This window comes from Heterocephalus glaber, unplaced genomic scaffold (genome assembly GCF_053883595.1).
Source record: "Heterocephalus glaber isolate CG9 unplaced genomic scaffold, H.glaber_assembly_v1.0 deba00000347, whole genome shotgun sequence".
Classification (NCBI taxonomy): Eukaryota; Metazoa; Chordata; class Mammalia; order Rodentia; family Bathyergidae; genus Heterocephalus; species Heterocephalus glaber.
In genome coordinates this window covers 47,421,891-47,445,529 of record NW_028258143.1, presented here as the reverse complement: position 1 = coordinate 47,445,529, position 23,639 = coordinate 47,421,891, and the positions used below count along the sequence as shown (strand labels likewise).

The 23,639-nt window shown below is 36.9% G+C and overlaps 1 long non-coding RNA gene across 1 annotated transcript; it reads left to right on the top strand.

Annotated features, from left to right (window-relative positions):
- Positions 1 to 15,111: 15,111 nt before the first annotated feature.
- Positions 15,112 to 21,342, top strand: LOC147829949 (uncharacterized). The gene is made up of 2 exons (XR_015446853.1): positions 15,112 to 15,510; positions 21,123 to 21,342. It is a non-coding gene; the product is annotated as an uncharacterized LOC147829949 (long non-coding RNA).
- The last annotated feature ends 2,297 nt before the right edge of the window (positions 21,343 to 23,639 follow it).

Genomic DNA, 23,639 nt, shown 5'->3' with positions numbered 1-23,639 from the left:
ATGAATATGAGAAGGGGCAAGGAGCAAGTTCACAACTGTTCAACATGGACATGCCTGAATTCGTTCTTCTGTGAAAGAAAATATGAGGAATGGGATTGAAAGAAAGTTCAGTGATTAAGATGTCGTTTGACATACAGAAGGGCAGAAAGGGTACTTTTGAAGATAACACCCTTTATAAACTCTGGGAAGAACTCACCTGTATAAAAAAGGAAGATGCAAAATTGCACATCACTGAATACTGGCAAGGAAACCAGAACCACCCAAAGCTATGACTGATACTCAGTGCAAAAACATTACGGCCCAAAAAATAAAAACCAAGAGAGTATGTAAAGGTGCAAAAAAAAAAAACCCACAATAAAAATGAATAAGTGAGACTACGCCATACCAAGATAATTCTTCAGAGTGAAAAGACAATCTATGAAAAGGAAGAAAAAATTTGTATAACATGTATGTGATAAGGGATTACTATCCAAAGTATAAAAGAATTTCCCACAACTCATTATCAATAAACAAAACAAAACAATACTCAACCGAGAGGGAAAATATTCTAAGGTAGACATTTCACTTCCACAGAAGCCATACAAAAGACCAACAGTACACAAAAAGATGTTCAACCTCACTAAAATATATATATATATATATATATTACAGCCCAAATAGAAACATCTAGTTGTGTTTTTTTCCATTTATAAAATTCAAAAAGTCATCAAATATTCTGGAGAGTAGGAACTAAACAGCTTGGGAGGGAATCATGTATTTTCCCACCACTTTACAACACTTTTATAATAATAGTTTCATATGTACATGTTTTACCTAGCTATAAGAGGACTTGCATATTATTTTGTATATTTCCCTCCAGAAACATCATAGACTATGTATTTTTATCTTACTATAATCCTCATATTTACTTGGAATAGTTGTATAGTATATTCAAATGTATGTGAATAAGTATATTATTGGCCATTTGAGTTATTTCTAATACAGGTATTTTATTATACCTAATATATTCATCAACATCTTCAAAAACATGACCTTTTTCATATTCTGTACTATTTCCTTAGGATAGATTCCCAGAAGTAATATTAATAGATCAGAGAGTATGAATATCTTTATATGTTTTTCTCCTATATACTGCCAAATTGCTTTCAAAAAGGGCTATGCCAATTTTAATTGCAATGAATAGTGTCTGAAAGTACCAGATTCACATATCCTTGCCAAGATGGGATATGATTATTTTTAATATTGTCATTTGTAGGTAAATAGCTAGTTCTCATATCATTCATATAATTTATCTATCTAGTAAATCATAGAATGGGAAAGAAGAATATCCAAAATTAAGAAACATTTTGGCAAAAGCTTTCTATTCTACTGACTATCTTTGTGGTCAGGAAGGTTAACCAAGTGCTGAGAAATCACCAAATGAGATTAGGTTACAATAAATTACATACACAAAAAGCATGCTGATAAATAAGTGCAAACTTGGGCAGGAGTCTCCAGGGAAATACCACAAAACCAGGTTTTTGGTCCAACTCTTTTCAGCTCTATTAACCATACAAAAGTCAAAGAAGGCAAGATAATCAAATGTGAAAATGAACAAATATACATACATTTCCAAGTTAACAAGTACACATACACTTTAAATCAGGAATTCTTTTTCTGGGTCTCACAGATTTTTATACAAGATTAGTCATTTTAGCATTTGTTGTGTTAATTAGAATAGAAAAAATATAATTGTTCATCAGGAGGAAACAAATAATAAATAGGACAAATGTAATATTATGGAGTTGTAAAAATGAATATGAAAGTTCCTCATTAATAAAGAATTAATAAAGGATGCAAAGCATGTATATAATGTGGTACCATTTATATAAAAGTTTGAGGAAAAAGGAAGAAAATACTTAGTGTTTAAGTACAGGCAATCTATGGAAAGATACTATAGGGCTTATGTTTATGTGCAATTTTGAATGGGCTAAGAGATTTCAAGATAAATGGTAAAATATTATTTCTTGGTGTTATTGTGAGGTGTCTCTGGAAGAGAGTAGCCTTTAAATTGGAGACTGAATAAAGATTGCCTTCACCACTACAAGTGGGCCAAAACAAATCCACAGGAAGAAGAAGAGTGAATTCATTCTCTCCTTGAGGGCAGACACACATTACCCCTAGAGAGGGATGCTCTTGGTTCTCTGGCTCCCTGCCAGGGATCAGAACATGGGTAACCTGACTCTCAGGCCTTCACACTCAAGACTGAATGACAACACTAGTTTTCCTAGTTCCCCAGCTTGCAGATGGAAGATCATGAAACTTCTGTCTCTATAATCACATGAACCAATTGATGTAATAAATATTTATATGCATATCTGATACACAGTTCTAAATAATGCAGATTTGGGTCCTAAGAGTGGCTCTAGACAAATAGAATTTTTAAAAATGAATTACCTATATTAGTTCTTCGATCTTTGGAATTGGCTCTCTAGATTGATTAGATTTAAAGATGCTAATGACTGTTCCTGTCATAAAGAGAACACTGATAGTCCTGAACTATTAGACACGAAATGTTTATAGAGATAACACAATACATCTGTATTTGATTGCTACTAGTTAACTATTTGTAGAAAGAAAGGAGTTAAGTGATTCTGTATATGATATTTCCAATCAGTTTTTGGAAAACGAAGGAATAAATTATTGGTTGTTATTCCTAATGTTTCTGGACAAAGCAGTGAAAGGAGCAGATAAGCTTAAAGATTTGAAGCCCCAGTTCAAGAATCACATTTATGACTTTAGTGTTTATAGGTGTGCACTAAGAGAGAGCTTTATTTCCTGAAGTTGCAGGGCTGAAAAATCACACAACCTCATCCTGGGATTGGTTGAATTACAACACAAGTTAAACTTACAACGTTACAGAATGTCTGATAAAATGAGGGTATTAACACGAAAAGAATTGGATACTATAAGTCAGAATGAGGAAGTGTGGGAAGATCAATGAAACTGAGAACATTGACTCCTAAAGTCTGATAAGTCTTTTCTCTCAGTGAAAGAATCATCACTCTCCCAATGCAAGAAGGTTTTTTCTACCCCAGGTACTTGCCTTCCCATCACCATCTGAGAGAATTTACCCTGCATTGCCTGAGGAAATCATGAAGAAAGGCCTCTTTATATACATGTATATGACAGGTATAGGAGAGATTTATTACAGAATTTGGCCTATGCTGTAATGGGAAAAGAAGTCCCATGATCTGCCATATGCAATCTGGAGACCTACAAAGTCAGCAGCATAATTCAATGAGTCCAAAAGCCTGAGAATTGGAGAGGTCACTGTTTGAGGCTTCTGAGTACCAAAGCCTGAGAAGGAATGTGGATGTCTGAAGGCAGGAAAGATGGGCTGTCTCAGCTCACAGAAGAAAACAAATTTGCCCTTTCTGCACATCTCTGTTCATGCATTCAGTAAGTTCTTCCAACCCCCCACCCCTGCCAAATTAAGGAGGGCTATCTTCTTTATGTGGGCTACCAATTTGTCTTAGTTACTTTCTCATTACTGGGACAAACTACCTGACACTCACAAGTTAAAGGAGGAAAGGTCTATTTTGGCTCACGGTTTATAGAGGTTTTGATCCATAGTCAGTTAGTTCCAAGGCAGGGTGGACTGACAGAGGCAAACAGTTCATAGCAAGTCAAGCAGGAAGCAGAGTACTCAAGGGAGTAGGAGGGAGAGATAGATAGATAGATAGATAGACAGACAGATAGATAGATAGACAGATAGACTGCCCCCAGTGACTCAATACTCCCATCAGGCTTCATCTCCCAACATCTCATCCAGCTATATACCATCAGTGGACTAATCCAGTATCACACATTCATACTCCAGTATCACAGATCTATGATCTAGTTATCTCACAAAAGCTCCACCTATGAGCACATGAGGCACAGTAGGAACATCTACGTATAAACCATAACACAATTCAGATGTGAATCTGTTCTGGAGACACTATTGCAGAAATAATAGAGCAATTTTTGACAGTGATTTAGTCATCCCTTTTTCCAGTCAGACTGACACATAAAGTTAATCATTACAGATATCAAGAAACTAATAAGATTGGCTACCTACTTGAGGAGATGCTAACTAAGTATATGTAGGAGCATATAAAGGAGGGACACTTTTTACTGTATATTTTTATTATCATGTACATATTTTATATTAAAAATTAAGTACATCAATGTAACAAAAAAAAACAAAATTGGCCTTATTTTATACAGTGAAATAGACCTAGCCTTGAGAATGCACATATCCATGAAGTACAAAAAGGCAATGACTTGATAGAGAAGGAATGATCAACAAATTTTCTTTTTCTAGTTCTTTCTTTTCCAATTATTTCAATGTTTGCTCAAGTATAGTTCATAAGATCATTAACATTATCCTATCCAAAGCTTAGTCAATGTGTTAGAATAAACTTCTGCTCAAATAGCAATATAGTTGTGCTTTTAGGATAATTCAACCCATCTTTATGTCCAGATAGCTTTGTTCATTACAATTTGTAATCTGTAGTATGAACAGGAGAAAACAATATTCAAAATCTTAATATGTATGTTTCCTGATTTACCTATAAAACATGGTTTTCCGCTTTCTTACAATCACTTTTAAGAGAATTTTATTTACTTCATAAATAAAAATGCTGAGCCAGGCATGGTGGCAAAAGCCTATAAACCCAGATCTCTGGGAGGTTGAGGCAAGAGGATCAGCCTGGGCAATTTAGCAAGTTAGATAAACCCTGTCGCAAAATAGAATGGGCTGGTCAATTCAAAGGCCTTGGGTTATTTTCAGTACCAAAGCAAGAACAAGAAGACAACAAAGGCTGGACTATTGTTTATTATATTCTTAAAATATAATAATTCATACTGGCCCCATTGAAGCTAATGAAAATTAGTAGGGTTACTATGAAAACTAGCAGGGTTACTGATGAGATACGTACATATACTATTGGTGGGGGTTTTTTTTTGGTACTGGGATCAAACTCAACCTTATGCTTGCAAGCCAGGTATGGTGCCACTGAGCTAAATCCCTGGCCCTGTTATTCTTTTTTAAAACTTGTCATGTTAATAAGAATTTCTTTGGTTGAGCCAAAAATGCAAATATCGTTTGTGCTGTTAGGAGATGTAGCCTGGTTGCAGGTGGGTCACTGAGGGTGTGAACCTGAAGAGTGTATTCTTCTCCCCATCTCCTCCCTTCTTTCCACTCTCTATGCTCTTTTGGCTGCCAAAATTCAAGCAGCCTTCTTCTGCCAGGGCCTTCCATGACCCCATTTCTGTCTTGGTTCCAACTGATCATGCCTGGACTACACCCTCCAAAACTGTGAGCCAAAATAAGCTTCTCTTGCTTCAAATTGAAGGTGTTGGGAGTTTTTTCTCGGCAATGGGAACGTGACCAATTACAAACAGATTTGGAAACAAAATTCCAAATTATTCTTTAAAAATTTTCCAACTAGGAAAGTAGTCAAATTTCAGTTGATATGTAGTAATTTAATGTGGAAAAAAGAATACTATACAATTAGGTTTCTTTATTCGAAAATTTAAATGTGAATCAGTCCCATTTAAGTGTATCAAAGTATATTTAAGTGTAAATTTAAGTGTACAGGTACCATTTTTTTCCAATATAGTTATCTGGAAACCCAAAACCACTACAATTTCTCCAATTATTATTTTATTTTCTTTGTTTTAGTACAGATTTTTGTATAATTATTAAAGTAGTGCCTGTTCCTAACAAAAACATTTATATACTTCAAAGCAAAATACCCATAATCACTCTTTCCAAAAATAACTAAAGTTCATATTTTATCTGTTTTTCATATATGTGAATACAGGGTCCCCTTCATAATAACTATTGTATTGTATTTTGTTTATTTCACTATCATTTATTTAGCATTCTCAATATTATTACCAATCTTTGTAAGTCATTTTTTAAAAGTTTATAAGTCAAAATCATGGCCTAATTTGTATATATAATCAGTGATAGCAAACCTTTTAGAGTTTTAAATGACACAAAGAGCCCATTGCAGCACGCGTGCCATGTTTGCCACCACCAGTATACGTATTCTTCTTGTATTGGTCAAATAGATTATTTCTACTTTCAAACTACTACAAATGGCTCATTAATAAAACTATGTGTGTGACTCTGGTTAATTACATAAAACTGAAAAGAAACAAAGGGAGTATTTTTAAGCTCTTCATACATATAGTGGTTGTCTATTGTTTTGTCCAGGATCCATTTGTCCTTTTGGTGGTTAACAGTGCTTTGATTTTTCCATGGAATCTGGTTTTCATAGGGCTAACAATCAATATCCCCAATGGTCCACTGAATAAGGTGTGGCTATTAAAGCCCAGCCTGTTACATTTCCCATTTTAAGAATTTGTGTCTGAAGCAAATGGACTTATGGAAAGGAAAGGATTCATACTCATTCATCCAATTAATGATGAGTTCTACAAAAGAATTAATCAGTGTCTCCCATAATCTCTGCAGCCATTTTCTTTCCTCTCCTTTTGATTCTGGAAGTTGTCAATACCTTCTGTTGTTATGGGTCTTATTTCTCAATATTATTCCTGATTGATTGCTATACCATGCAATTGAAGGATTCTGTAAACTCCAATGAATAGCCTTAATAGAAGTTATAATAATCTGTAGTACTTCTCATCTGCATTTTTTTCCTCTATACTGGGGATTGAACCCAGAGCCTTCACACTGAACTACATCTGCAGCCCTTTTTTGTATTCTTTATTTTGACACGGGTTCTTGCTAAATTACCATGGCTGGGTGTGAACTCATGATCCTCCTGCCTCAGCCTCTCAGTGCAAAGCTCTTATTAGAAAGTTGCCTTTAATTTTTATCAATAAGTTAACATTTTAAATGCTTATTGGCCTTATATCTTTCAGTTTCTTATAAATTATAAAATTATTTTTATCTTTTTTATTTTGGAATACTTATGATATTTTAGAAACCAAATACTTATGATATTTAGAAATATTATGATAATATTTATTATACCCCAGTTATGTACAAAGCTTTTGGGATAAAATGGTGACCATAACTCATTCTCTTTTAATAAATTTTCAGCACACCGGAAGAGATAATAAATTGGGAATCACTATATGGAAAGAAGTGCTTTAGTAAGAGAAAATATGAGAAAATACTTGTAAAAATTAATATTAAACTATTGCTGAAAATTTGTCCTGCATCTACTGCTTCTGTGACATATTTGGATTTGAAATTGTTAACTTACATCATGTCAAATACTTATGTTTTCTCCACTAGGTTTGTATTATGTTTCTATTTTCTTCTATCTTGTTTTAGGGTTGTTTCATGCTAACTCTTCACTTTATCTGACATTTATTTTAGAATACAGCATGAGGTGTGAAGTATGTATTTTCACAAGTAATTATTCAATATTCCTAGAAGCATACATTAATCATTTTTTAAAATTTCCCCATGTGTTTGTGATTAATTCATTCATATTGTACTTTATTTTTACATATTTTAAAGTTTGTGTCAGAAGTACCTTTGCTTTTCTGCATGTTTGTTTATGTGTTAATGCACTGATAACCATCTTGTACTGATTACTTATTGTTATTCATAATATTTGACCATGTAACTTCAGCCAATTCAATTTTTATTTCAAAACACTTCTTGCTATTATAACCTATCTGTCATTCCAGATAAACTTTAAAATCTCTGTAAATTTTACAACAATCTCTTGGGAATTAGGCTGGGATTATCTATATAGAAGTCTCTGTATTGTATGCAACAGTCACAATCATACAATTACACATTCAGTATTTTTATTTCATAAATTACTGCACTCATTGACATTTATTGTAAATGTCCCTTAGTTCTGAGCTTTAATATCCTTTAATTCTTGGCTTAACATAAAGTTAGGGGAAAGTTTCAGACAGTAAGTCTATCTATATTATTTATTTATGCATACTGTACACATATAGAGAGAGGTGAGAGAGACGAAACCAACATAGAAAGGAAAATAACTATTTTTAGCTAACTTCAAGTAATTTCAGACTGACTTATTTTGTATTATAGTCAGCAAGTTTAGAAACTGAAGATTACCTTTTTTGTTAGATAAAGGAAATTAGGCCAAATTGCTAAAATAATTTTATCTATGCAATCTATTATTTTTTCTTCTTCATTATAGAACTAGCACCTTCCCTGTTGTAATTAGATAGTAGTGTTGACTTGGAGGAATCAACAGGTATTATTCGTCTAACTGCTGGCCCAGACATACACAGCACTAAAGCCTTGGTGCACATGTATACTTAGCAATTTTTGTGGTTAGTGGCACCTAAATTTACAATTAATTGTATACAAAGAAACTTTGCCTTTGGCAATTGTCCTTGACAGAGAGCTAGGGTCCTTCAATAATTGCCCACAAATCTTGTTCAGTAAAGAATTGATGTAGCCCTAATGTCAGCTATATGTGTTATGAAAATGCTTCAAAACCAATGAATAAACAAAATGCCAATTATAATAACTCAGAAACAAGTATAGTATGTCATTTATAAACAAACTTTTCAGTTAGAAATTTTCATCTTGTGACAATGACATGTCTTCTCAAACCTCTGTAGGATGTGCTTTTCTGGTGGGATTCAGTAATGACTAACTTTTCCCTTTTTCTTTTCTTTAAGCAACAAAAAGGAAGTCCTAGCTCTCTAAAGTCCTTTCATCTTCCATGTAGGTTTTCCTGCTTTGCCCAGACTTTTTGTTTTTTGTGTGTGTTGTTTTATAAAATTAACTTAGAGAAGTAGCTCTTTAACTTTTGTTAACCATATTTTTCTTCCTCAGAACATTCAAAAGCAAACAGTTTGTAAACCATTTTGGAATTTTCTGGAGTCCCCAAAGCTCACCTATCAATTACTTTGAATTCCACAGACCTTACATAATAAGAAATCCTGGTCTAGAGATTCTTGCCTATCAACGAGAATCTATAGAGTCTATAGATATCTCTATATACTTTGTACACTTACATACTATAGACAAAACTGAATATAATCTTATATTATAAATATAATCTTTTACTTGCAAACTTATCTCCAGCCCTATAAATCTTAGATGGTATCACCAATGCATCCCAATTTAGCATTTTTGTGATCCCAACATGATATTCATTCAATGTAATGTGTCAAATAGTAAAATGTTACATGCATACTTGGGTACATGCCGTTATTTTACCTTACATGACTATTTCATAAAATGAAAAACTGATGGGATAAATTTACATACTTAGCACTTATAAAATATGCTTCTTGATTTGGTTGTACTTTCAACTTTCTTTAGGCAATTAACATCAACTTCCTAGAATAAAGCTCTTCCTTATACACAAAGGAATCTGGGCTAATGACTTGGGTTCTTCCCAGCTCAAAGTATCTGATCCCTGCTTAGCTTTCATCAAACAATTTCATAATCAGCCAGAGTTGACTGTGTGCTAAATATGATAACTATTTTCTGGTTTATTTGCTTTTACAATGCATTGTTTTCCTAAAGTTTTGAATTTGGGGCCAGAAAGAAGAAAAACTAGGACAAAAAGGGTAGAGGGTTATGTGAGTGTTTTATACATTCTCGACTCTGGGAGAAAAAAAAGATATTGAGATGCAATATCAGAAAGCTTTCCCATGTCCCAAACCTCAATTGGTTCATAACAGTATTGCAAACCTTTCTTAGATGATAAAAATCCATTCACAAATGACTGTTAGCATGTTGTGTGTTGTAATAATACCCTGTCACATTACAATCTGAGAATATGTTGGCACTAATTTATTATGTAGTATAGCTTCTTGGGAATACAATTTCAGCTTTCCTCTAATATGAAAATATCATTCAAAACTAGCTTTTGAAAATCAAGCTAGGATCCACTCTTCATAGATGGGCAAATAATAATTCTTTTGATGTGTAAGCTAAAAGCTTTAAAGAAAATAATGAAATGAAAGCACAAAAAATGAAATTGGAATCATAACTGCATATTTTTACACATAAAAGACTAGACCCTAATTTTGTTAAGTTTCATTTGTAATTAAACTGACTGGATGTTCAGGTTTAAGATCTGATGTATCCTCCAAAAGTCTCAAGTGCTTAAAGGTGATTAGATCATGGAGCCATGAGCGATATACTCATTTGTGGGTTAAGCCTCTGGTAAGTCCATAGCTAATTTGCTGGTAGGAGGTTGGGCCTGGTTGGATGTGTGCAGGTGTCACTGGGGGCATGACCTGGAAGAGAATATCTCTGTCCCAGGTTACTCCCTTCTCTTTGTGTTTTGGCTGCTATGACTTGAGCAAATTTCCTCTAGCAGACTGTTCTACTATGCTATTCCTGCCTTGGAGCCTGCTGACTATGGACTAAATCTTCTAAAAGCCATGAGCCAAATGTTGTGGGTGTCCAGTATTGTGTCCCAGTGACAAGAAAGTAACTAAGACCTTGGATAATCAAAATAATTTTCAAATTATACTTTGCAGTTCTGGGGATCAAACCTGGGACCTTGGGTATGTTGGACAAGCACTGTGTCACTAATCTACACTCTTGTCCCTCAAGTTAATTTTAATTAAAGACAAAGTTACATGGAAGTTTTCAATTGTTTTGATATTTCTTATTAGAAAATCAGATCATAGGCCTTTTACTGATTCATAAACTTTTGAGAAATATCTAACCTCAGTCCCTAGGGGCTTTCATCAGCTTTAACAGAAATACATAAATGTGAAACTTTCAGTGCGGAAGAAGCAAAATATGTCTCATTAGAATTATGCTTTTGCATCCATCTTTACCAATACCTACTCACTCATCTCCTTTGGATAAGGTTATGTAGATTTAAATTTGGACAGACATAAATTGCTTTTTAAATGTTGTTAATGTAAAACAAATATGGGCCAGGGATTTAGTTCAGTGGCACCACACCTGCCTCCCAAGCACGAGGTCCTGAGTTTTATTCCCAGTACTGGCAAAAAAAATTTTTTAAAAAATTAAATAAATATGTCCCATTTTTGTCCCATTTTAGTTCTTCTGAAAAATATTTTGACTTGATTTTAACATTATTTTAAAGGGCAAATGTCTTACCATTTCATTGATTAATCATCTAGGAATCCTTTTTTTCTCTTTTATCCTCATATCTCAGGCTGTGTTCTTGTGGTTCTCATACAAAGCTTCAGGAGCAATGCTCATTGGGTTATCACTGCGATTACCTTACAGTTTTTACATTTACTGTGCACTTATATGGATGGTTGAATATTAGAAAAAAATGAAATGGAAAGAGTGTAGAAAATAATAGGAGATAAATATTCTATATTAGTTATTATTACGTTTTTTGTTAAGATCTATTTCACTGCCAGTAGAACATGAACTTCATGAAGGCAGGGGTCTTTATCTGCAATACAGTCTAAGCAAGTAGAAAAGTGCTCTCCACATACTAGGAACAAATATAATTTGTTGTATTTTATTTTTAAACCAGCATTATAATTAGTTCATAACATCACTTAATATTCTCCTGTGAAGCACATTCACCATTCACAATGGGTTTGTGACTTTTTCAAGTGCACAGTGGTTACATTCTGGTTACATTCTTTCTGATTACATGTGTGTGTGTGTGTGTGTGTGTGTGTGAGAGAGAGAGAGAGAGAGAGAGAGAGAGAGAGAGAATGAGAACGGATCACTGATTTATTAATGGTTGAGATCTGTAATTCCCATAAAATTGTTAGTTTTACAAAAGGAGTGATTTCACCATGACTAGCAATAAATTACTATAAAATAAATAGACCTCATTATCTTATCTATCCATGTACAAACTCTAATTGTGATTATTTGACAACTTTCATTTCATAGGATAGTGGTATATATCGCATTGCTCTTCATATGAAGTACAACCTTTTTAGAAAAGTTCACCAGTAAGTATTGAAATTAAAATTTGCTATAGGTCAAAAAGTAAATTTAGTGGTCTAGAGTCTTGACAAGACGACATTTACTTGAGTCACTAAAATCCATCTAGAATATACTAAGCTCATGGGCTGCCCTCCAGCACAACAAGTCAAAATTGAAGTGCATTTGCAGAACTGGCAGAGCTTGAATGGTTTGTGTAAACTGAGTGGCTGGTACTACCCATTACCCCCTATAAACTTGTGCCTCCCCCCACACACCCTGCATCTTTGGCTTACACTTAAACACACTCCCTACTGTTTATTTAGCCCAACATTTACGCCCATTGGCACATGTCTTTATAATTCAGTATATTTGTCTTAGTGCTTTGCAAAATATATTTAATTATCTGAAAGAATGATTTCTAAAATTAAGAATTTCCCCTTTACTCCATTTTAAGACTTATGGCTTCCTCCTCCTACTACATTATGTAGTGGATTTATAAGATGTTACTTGATATCAATGTAAAGAACACTTTCTCAGCCAAGTTGTTAAAATTTTCCAAGTTCTGTTTTTAGTATCAGCTGTTATTGATAATAGCTTTGATTTAAAATTATTTAAAAATATTGATTAATAATGTATAACACGTCTTAATCTTATTCCCTCCATATCAACCTATAGGGGGAAGTAAACATATTTGCCAGCCCACAGAATTACATAAATGAAACACAAATCTAAAATCAACTGCTTAATGTGCCTAATAACCTTAACAACATTCTGAACATTACAATAATTAAAATTTTACAGTAGGAAATAATCACCAGGAGACAGATTAATGCTGCATGGAAACCTAACAACCTATACTTTATATCAAAAAACCAGACTTTTAAGCTAGATGTGATGAACGCTAAAAAGAAATATTTGGCACCAATTTTCTCCTAACACAAATACAATGTATAAATGGTGGACTCGAATCACACCAAAAATTCTATTTACAGCTCAAGTGATGAAAAATAAAACTAACATCACTGCTATTTTATTTTAAGTTATTTGTGTGCTGTAACATAACTTAGTTACTAAATTGGGAGAAAATAAAATCTTCGCGCACACACACAAAGATGATTGAAAATGCCTGACATATTGAACAGCTCCCTCCAAATTTTCCACGATACTTCTATTAGATGATTTACTTTCATTTTCTCTGTTTTATCCAATCAGAAATATGCTCAGCCAAAGTGACTTCTGCTATTTAGGTTTGAGTATTTTTGTTTTGTTGTGATTTATTTTGATTTTGGACAAAAGATTCCTCCAGTCAAAGAGATTATGGAGCTATGTACCAGGAAAAGCACTGCCCCCAGCTTTCAGATCTGGCCAGTTTTCTTTCCACTAAAGCAGGCAGGCAGGGAGCTGCCCTCCTCACCTCTATTCCTCCCTGCAACTCTATCGCCCGTTTCAAGGACCTAGAGCTTCTCCCCATCTGAGCCGGTTTGAGGCAGCTTCATACTACCGAGATATTTCAAGAACTTTTCCTATGGAGACAACAGGCTACATAGAAAACAATCTCCAAGAATAAGTTTGTCTGTCCTGAATAGGGACGGGGAAAACACTGCACTGGGCTAGGAAGATCGGGACTTAGCCGGGCGACACCGTCCGTTTGCAGAAGCGCGTAAAATTCGCCTTCTAACGAAGGGGTTGCAGCGCAGATGGAACTCCCAAAAGCCTTATCAAATAAAACATTCCCATAGGAAATAAAACCAGCACAAGCTCTGCAGGAAGCACTTGGTTTTCTTTTGGTGGTTAAAGTGCCCTGGGCTGGTTGCTCAGATCCCTGCGGCCGGAACTTTCTCTCGGAAGGGGTTTGAAGCCTCCCCGAGCGCCGCGGCGGGTGTCAGCCCCGGAGAGAGCGCGCGGCGGCCCCACCTGGACGCCTGGCTACCGCGCACCTGAGTCCGAGCTGCCTTGGCCGAGCTCTCCAGTCGCGGACACCTGCGCCCTAAGACGCCACAGAGCAGGCGCCTCTGCCCGTCCCCCGAGAGCGGGATTCTCTCCACCCCAAATCTTCGCTCCTGAAAAGTGTAGTAAGCATCCTCTGAGGAGCTCCGGACATCTAAAAGTCCCTACTCTGCGAACCCAGCCTCTGTCCCCCCCCTACGCCTCAACATCTGTTCCCCCCCTTTCTTCAGCAAGGCGGGCCAACAGTTACTTTCCTTTCGCTTCTCCCCTTTCAAGTCCTCCGCGCAGAGTGGGACTTTGGGGAGTCTCTGCAGACGCGCCTCGGCCCGGCGCGCGGGATGCACAGCTCCTTTTCATTAAGGCAGTAAAGTTCAATTTGTCCGGCTCGTTACGAGCCGCAGTAGACTTTCCGTGCGCTCTGCGCCTCCTCCCACTCCTGCGGAGCTAAGAGCATCCTGTTCACTCCATCCCAACCTGGATCCTTGAAGGACATCGGTCCACGCAGAGGGGACCTACTGGTCTCCCTGCAAAGTGCCCAGACCGCGTGCGCGCGCACACACAAGCACACATACACACTCGTACGCACAATGCCATCCACGCGCTGTCAAAGTCTGTCAACGCGAAAGGGAGAACGCACGAGCTTGAACCGCACGGGCACGGGCATCAGCCTAGCTGGCGTCGGGACTCGTGGTGCGGGTCCCAAACACCTTGGTCCGGATTCCGGAGCCACGATGTGCCTGCTGGTTCCCCGAGTTCCCCGAGACCACAGAAGCGGTCCTGGGGGCCGCACCTTACCCGCTAGGCGCGTGGTCTCCAGCTGCTCCGCTGGCCCGAGGGCCACGGGGACGCTGCAGCCGGGGTCCCGAAGATGCTGCTGCTCGCCTGCCGCTGCCCAGCTCCCCGGCGCCAGCATCACTTCTCCGCCGCCCCCGCCTCCCGGTGCCCCGCGCTCTCGCCCGCCCCTCCCCGGCGGCCTCCTGCGGGGCAGCGGCGCGGCGGGTGGACAGCGGCGCGAGCCCGCTCAGCGGCACCAGCCGAGGCTGCAGCCCGAGCTCCGAGCCCGGCTGCGCCTCCCCGGCGATGGCTCCGGCCTCCGCGACTGACAACGCCCGGCAGCCAATCGCCGCCTCGCCCCGCGCGGCGGGGGGAGACCAATCAGAGCGGAAGGCCCAAGGTTTTCCTCCGCCTTTGCTCAGCAGGCTTGTTTCCGGGAGAGGGGGAGATGCTACTGGGGTTTGGGGTGGGGGAGGCGCGGGAGGGTCGCGCCGCGGGGGACCGGTGGCCAGGGTGCCTTCGGTGTGGAGAGAAAGCCCGGCCTGCAGAGCTGGGCCTGGGGCGCTCGCTGACGGCCAGCAGAGCGCGTCTGGGCAGGAAAGGGCGCACCGGGCTGACTCTGTCTCCAGAGCCGCGGCCCTGAGGCTCAGAGTCTTGGCGTCTCGGTTTGGCGGTCTCGGGACTGGAGTACAAAAGGCGCTGCTGGAGATCAAATGCCGGGAGGTGGTCGCCGCCTCGAAGGAATCTTGCAGATGGTCACCAGACAGCGCCCCCGTCCTCTTCCCTTTGGCAGCTGAAAAGAGTGGTACTTCTCAGGCTCTGAACACTCCTAGCAATCAGCCCATAAGTGTGCCCGAGCTCTGAAGAAGGCACATGGAGAGATGTTCTCACAACTGCAGGTCTGGTGACCTCTTCTGTCTTCCCTGCAGACATGCTTCCCCCATGTTCACCACCTCAAACCAAACAAAAAATGGAGAAAAGTAGTTTGAACAAGCTATTTAATATGCCCCCCCCCCCCGTCTCTTCCTCTTTCTCTGTATCAGGGCTCAAACTCCGCCGACCCTTGTGCCTTTAAGGCAGGGGGCACAACCACTGGGCTAAATCCCAGGCCCAAGCAATTTAATTCTTACATCTTCCTCCACCCCTGCGCTGGAGAATTGAGTTTGAACAATACAATTTTAACTGTTTTTTTAAGTACTCATGTGTGTTTGACCCATACACTACCAGAGGAGTGATGTTTAGCAAGAAAAGAAAATGAAAATGGGAAATTCCCAGGCCATTGTCTCCCCAGAACTAATGATCTTTCCTTGTGGAGAATTTTCATTCTCTCCAATGGAAGTATATCTGAATTGTCCAAAGTTCTAGTAGTAAGTAAATACTCTGTTGGGGCAAGGAGGTAAGTCTACATGAAGGTTTTCCTGGGCCGGGAGTCTTCCCCCAAGTAAGGTTTTCTCTGATGGGAATAGTCATACACACTTACAGGGTTGTTATGAGGGTCAGAAACCAAGTATCTAAATCAGCTACAGCTTTGTCCAGCAAATAGTTGGGATTAGTATGTTTTAGCTCTGTGGCTGCAAGTATTGCTAATTATATTTTAAGTATTTTTTGCAATAATCACCTTTTACTTCACTTCTCTTTAAAAAAAAAAACCAAAAAAACAAAACTCACATTTTGTGACTCCTAAAACAAAGCCCTGCCTAAATTTTATGAGCTCTGTGAGAAAATTTTATTGCGGAGTGGACTTCTGTATTGGCATCTTTCGGGCTATAGAACTGTGGTGGTTAAGTTTAATTGTGTTAACTTGATTGACTTGAGAAGCTTCCAGGGGATTAGTAAAGCACACTTCCAGATATGTCTGGGTAATAGAGGTGGGTAATATATCCTGAGTACTGTATCTTGTCCCTAGCCCCTTCTCTGGCATTGTTCACATTGTTCTGATCTAAGGATCTTTGCTCCACTAAGCCCCTATAGAATTATGTTTCTACCTTGAATCCAGCCTACCATGGACTGAATCTCCTGAAACCTTGTGCCAAATCACAACTCTCCTCCTTTAAATTGTGGATGTCAGATATCGTGTGCCAGTGACAGGGAAGCTGAGGAATATAAGAATATGTGTGCATTTCTTCACTGTTCTTTTCAGTTTACTTGGGTCTTTCCACTAACCTAGGTTAGGAATCAGACAATCTTTTTTTAAAGAAGTGGCTGTGATCATACACATAATAAGTTCATTTTTTAAAAAACTAGAAACAGATGTGGATTTTGAATTTTTAATCTGGAGAAGATCTTGTTGTTGTCTTATGTTTAGTAAAAATTATACATGCAGTTTTTCTGTTATTATTGTGTAGCTTAAAATAAATTCAACAGCCTCATTGAATATATGAGGAAATCAATGGAGGAACAAAGTTTAAAACTGGGAGAGAAGGAAAAAAAAGAGTGCTTTGTTCACAAGGGGAAGTAGTTGATATTTGTAAAATGTATAACTCTTAATATTTAAATCTTAATATTGCAGAGTTAAAATGCACACAATTTAGAAATATCCATAATAAAAGATAAATTTAGAATAATCTTCAATCAAAAGCTAGCCTTGACTTTAGAATACTGTAAGTTTTTATAAATTTGCAGAGGTCTCCATACACAAATATCTATATCATTTTTATAACTATTTTTTCATGCCCTACCCCATATACCATTTAAGTATTTGTGATATTTTCCCCTGTTATCTAGTATTTTCCCACAGTTATCTTAGAAACTATGTGGGTCCTAAATACCATATTCCTTAACTCATTCCAGGGACTGTCTTACAGAAGGTAAAAGCCAAAGCAAATCTGCAGACTGCTATAGATGTTACACTGGTATCACACATCACTAGTGATATATAGAAGCAGCTCTGAGCAAAACAGATCTGCAGAGTTAACAACTTCTTGACAGTGAAAATTATGAAATATTTAAAGAAGATAAAAACAAGAAAAATTCAAAACTAGCTGAACACATTTTGATGCTGATTTTTTATGTGTTTGTCCAAATTTTATGGAATATATTGGGCAGAAATTATGTGACTATGTAATGAACCAATTTTATTTAGTGAAGTGACTCCTTCACTTTTCCTTTTCTTTCTCCACATACTTACATACATATTTTTTTCCTCCCTGTGCAATGAGCAAATTCATTCTACCTGTTAGTAGAGGAAGACATTTGCTTGGTCACTATTTAGATTAATAATGACTCACTCTTTAAAATTTGTTAGATAATTTCATATTAATTGATCCAAAAAAAATCTATATTTACTAAGAATAGCACTTGTATTACTTCATTGGAGTCAGTTATGACAAAAGCTACATCTAGCAGGCAGAAAACTTAAGTTAAAAAAAATCTGTCTAGTTCCATTTCTGGTTATGTCTGAATGAATAATCTCAGCCCAGTCAGTTACATTTTCCCAGTTTTCCTTATCTGTAAAATAGAAATTAAAAACGTAATCAAAGCTATAGCTGCCTTTCTCAGATGTAAGGATTAACTTATAATTGGAACTGCAAACCACAGTGGACTGTTGCACAAAAACCCTTCTAAAAAGGTAAAGAGTTGGAGTTCAATGATCATCCTACATTCTCCCCAATGTCAACTAGCTTAATTCTCATAGTAGCTCTGTTCTTCATAGGTAGGTAATATCTATTTCCACACATGACTACATTAAGTTCCAAAGAGGCTCTTTTGCCAGCTTTATGTTAAACTGGCCATCAGGAATACTTTATTTGTTGCTGTTCTACAATTAGAATTTTTCTGCTGGGTTCTTTCAGCATGCCTCTTTCAATCTGACTGAAATACACTAGTATAAAGGCTCACATCTTAATTTATGTGAAACACACTTTTTGTTTTATTGTTGCATGTAAATTACAAGGTACACTATAGTTGTTCTCTTCTAACATTATTTATTGCTTATTTATTCTTGTGATTAGTTTATAACTTGAACTGTATCATACATGTGTATGCATAGAAAACAATATAGGATACATGGGGTTCAATATTATACCTGTTTTCAGGCATGCACTGGGAGTCTTTGAACACATCTTCCATAGAGAATAGAGAACTAATGTAATACATTAATGTGTGAATAGAAGGGAAAATCACAAAAGAAAATAGATTTTCAAGGTCAAAATGTAGCAGAACAAACCTCAGAGATCACTTATAATTAAGAAAAATAAGGATGGTGCTTACTTGTGGGGTTTTTTTGGAGGGGTTGTTAATCTGGAATCTACAAAGAAAAGAAAAGTAATTTTATATTGTGGAATCCCAAAGAATGAGATTGTTAAAATACTGCAAGGTAAACCATATTAACTTTTGGACTATAATTATTGAGATGAGATCATGAGATTGGATGAGAAGATCTTTGAGTTTGTTTGAAAGGAGAATTGAGGTATGGTGATTAAAATGTAAAGTATTTGATCTACACAGAATGGGGAATGGATAATTCAAGTGGGATACTTCTTTTGTATTATGATATATTCTTTGATGTTATAAAACAGTTATTTTATGCTCAATATTTTGAGATAGAGGTGAGTAATGATTTATGCAGAAGACTGTATATTCTGTAAAGAACCTGACATAAAGTCTCAATTTACTTTATTGACATTCTTATTAAAGCAAATCTTTCAGTGAGTTTTGTTTATATAGTTACACAAATCAAACCATTACCAAAATTTCAATAAATACACTTTCTTACCTCATTAGATTCCATCTTCAATTTTTTAAATTTGTAAATAGGTGATCTGTTTGAGTAAGAGAATTCAATGTCTTTCAGTCAGGAAAATCTCCTTTTTTTCCTCTAGCTTTGGTCACTAAAAAGCAGCTATATATTGCATTGATCCAACATGAAGTGAAAAGCATAAACAAGGCGTGTGCATGTGTGTTCATTCGTGTGTGTTGGGGAGCAAGGAGTGAGCAGAGCAGCAGGAGACCGGAAGCAGTAAGAAACACTGTTTTCCAGTTGTTTGTGCAGCAGTTCTTATGGTTTCATTAATCAATACTAGCATATCAGAAACCACTTAAAGCTCTGGACACTAAAAAACTAATTGTAAAAAATTAATGACTTCTCTATCACCATAACATAATGCTACTTAAGTGCCCAGCATAGTGCTCGGAGTTTGATAAATATTTGATCCATCAAAAATGAATGTATAAATGTTACATGGGATTTTAGGAAGAGGAGGGAAGAAAATGCTACTAAAATTGAATTTAACTGACAACACTTAACATGTATTCTTGTAATTAAGTCTATTTTAACTTTATATAAATTAAATTTTAACATATAATTTTATTTTCCAGGTTTCCCAGGATTGCTGTCCAGATTACACAATTAGATGCATCTTCCCTTAGACTGAATTTTGACTTTCCTTTAGCATCACAGCCCCTCACCCAGTCTGGCTTTTAACTATTTCTCCAGGTGTTTTAGGGTGATTAGGAAGTGTGCCTGGAGAACGATCTTACTTGCCTTGGGAGAAAAGTGCTAATAAAAGGTCAAAGCTGAGTTCCTAGGGACTAGGGCAGCTGAAACTAAGAGCATGAATCATCATTAGCTTTTACTGATGCCAAGTCATGCAAGTCTGTGAAGTTCATACAGAGAGAGAGATTTGGATCAATAGGACTTTATGCTACCATGGAGCTTGATAATTACTTTCTAAAAATTAAGTTTACAACCTTTTTTCCTAAGAACTTCTCTCTCATGAATGCTAGGCTCAGTCTTTGTTCCTATAATATGAGGTAAACCCATAGTGTTCTCCTGTAGTAATTTCCTTTCTTGTTTTTTGTCATGTTATGGTAAAGGTTGGCTGCATGTCTATTTTATATTCAGTAAACTCTGCTGTCAATTGTGGATATTTTATAACAGGATTGATATTTTAAACTCATGTCTCTAAGCGTCTACAACCCAAAGCTGCAAAAAATATTTCAGTACCCTTCTCACAGTTTCCTCATTTACTGGTGTTGAACTGGTGGTGCTAGTGGGAGGTAGGTATGCTGTTTAGTTAGTAAATGAAACATGCAAGGCCATTGCTGTTTCTGTTTTATTGCATGTTGACTACAAAGAGACCCACTGAGCACCATGAGATACTTTTACTTTCACGGAGGAAAATATAATAGATTTGCACATTTTTTTCTTGAATTTCTAAAGTAAAAATAGTCAACCAAATATTTTATTTTATACACTTGCAGTATCTTGGATTTCTGAGGCTTTAATTAAAAACTCAGTTCCTCACTCAGGGTGTCAGATGTCCATACCATAGTTTTCTAGTGGAAAATATGTGCTTTAGTGTAGCAGTAGCCAGCTGTGTAGCTCAGTAGCTGTGCTAGGGGAATACAAGAAACAATCTTTGTGTTCACCCACTTGGTACAATGAATGGCAAGGTGTATGCATGCATGTCAACATGTAAGCAGATGAGTTTTACCCACATTATGTGCCATGCTACATTTTTGTGTATTTATAATTTTTTTATTAAATGTCGTCTTTTGGTTTTTCTTGTAGAGTTCGCACAATTCAGTACAATGTCACATGAAAATCCACTTTTACAACTTTGGGAGGAGGTTGAAAATGAGTAATCAGGTGACTTGGCTACCAATGATGACTTGGATCATGTGTGCCAAAGAAGTTAGCAAGATATGACAGACAGAGAAGTACACAACGAAGACCTTGATTCAGAGGAACAAAACAGTGATGTAAATAAATATTTGACTAGTTAAAGTGCTGCAAAGTGGTCATGTATACCTGAATGATCCAATAGTAGAACTAGGTCAGAAAATATTAGGTCTTTGCCAGGGGTGAAATCTATTGGGCAGAATGCCAACACTGTGATTCAATGTTTGAAATTATTTGTAATGGATGTTGTAAAATAATGAAAAACAAGTAAAACATTCTATATGCATCAATAGTAATACTAAAATATATATTTATCATGACATCACACTATCTGAACTAAAAGCCTTTGTAGCAGGACTTTATCATTCTAATTGTCAGAATCTAAATGATTTATGGAGAAGTGACAGAGGTGGTGTTGAGATTTTTAGAACAATAATGACACTCAAGAGATTTGGTTTCCTTCAAAATTGCCTATGTTTTCATGACAAAAAGACTTTCCAAGAAAAGAAAAAAGATGTGACAATTAGGTTCCTATTCACTCATTTTTTGAAAGCTTTGTTTTGAGCTGTCAAGCAATGTATACACCATCTGAATACATGACAATTGATGAACAACTTGCATCATTTTGTGGTTGTTGAAGCTTTCTAAACTATATGCCAAGTAAACCTTCCCAACATGGTAATAAAAATATATGCCCTGGTAGATGCGAAGACATTTTCCACCTTGAATTTAGATATTTATCCTGAAACTCAGCCACCAAGTCTTTATTTGTGCAGTAATAAACCATATGACTTTGTCAACAGTCTTGTTGCACCTATTTCAAAAAGTAACCCAAATGTCACATCCGGCAATTGGTTCACTAGTTACCCATTGATGTTACATTTGCTAAAAGAACACCAGTTTACAAGCACAGGAGCTATTCGCAAGAACAAAATAGAGATTCCTAAAAAAATGATTCAAGTTCACAGTAGAGAAATGTATACCACAATCTTTGGACTTCAGAAAGACATAACATTGGCCTCCTATATGATGAAAAAAACAAAGTAATATTGATATTGTCAATGTTACACCATAATGATAAGATTGACAGTGAAGCTGGGTATGGTGGTGTATGGCTGTAATCTCAGTACTTGACAGGCTGAGGCAGGAACATCCTGTGAGTTCAAGGTCAGCCTGTGCTACACAGTTAGCTCAAGGCTAGCCTGGACTACATAGAGAGACCCTGTCTCAAAACAAACAAATAAACAAACAAAAAGAATTAATAGTGAATCCTCAACACAAAGGAAGCCAGAAATGGTCACATTTTACCTCAAAATGAAAGGCAGAATAGATGGTGTTGAGGAGTTATACAGCAACTATGATGTTACTTGAAACACAAAGCATTGGCCCATGGTTGTGTTTTGCTCCATCCTAAACATGTCAGACATAAATACAGTGGGCCTTTGACTTATGAACTCAATTCATTCACAAGGGCTGCTTGTAATTCAAGTTGGTTGTAAATCAAGACTATTTTTCCCATTAGAAATAATGGAAATATTCATGTTGTGTTCCAAAGTACCCCTTAACTAACTTTTTAATAATAAAAAAGGTTGCATAATGTGAATAATTTATGAAAAACACTAATAATTTTCCTATTGTATTCACCAAAAATTACAAAATATCCTTCATTTACCAGAAACATTTTCATACTGTACTCATCATTCAAGTTGACATCTTTGGCTTACAGGAAGGGAGGATGAAATGGAAGGTGGTTATTGTTTGGAAGGAGCATCCCTTTCCATAAGAACCTCAGGAATCTGGCTCTCTGGTGTCCTTTCTCTCCTTAGGAAAGAGTGTAGCCTATTAGGACCTGCTTCTGGCTCACTAGGTCTCAACCTTTTCAGAACTAAAATCTGGTCTAAGTTTGTCTGTTTCTGTCTTTTCTGTGACACTGTTCTGTAGTATGACATAACATTGTCATTAAGCAAGTGAATTCAACAATTGGCCTTTTCTCTGTCTGGGTGGGTCTTCTGTACAAATGTTTGTAGGTCTGTCCATTTTTTCAGGATTTCCTTTATTTCAGAAGAACTTTCCACTGATTGCTCAGAAAGCTCTTCAACTGCTATTTTCTGCTGCTCAGGCAGAAGTTCCTCTGTAGACATTTCCTCGACTGTTAGATTGTGTTTGCTTTCATTAACTTCCCTTCCTTTTTTATCTTCTGTTCTAGCTTTTCTGGGCCCATTTTGATAGCAGTAATTGTAGCATAAAAAGCACTGACCAAAATCAGGTCCACAAACATGCACATCTGGGCTCAAACTGATGCTTACATAGGCTTACATACACTGTCCTGGCATAAGAAGTCTTTGTTTCCAACTGTATAAGCAGCAAGCATTCTTTTGAGTCATAACTCAAGATTTTGGTCATAAA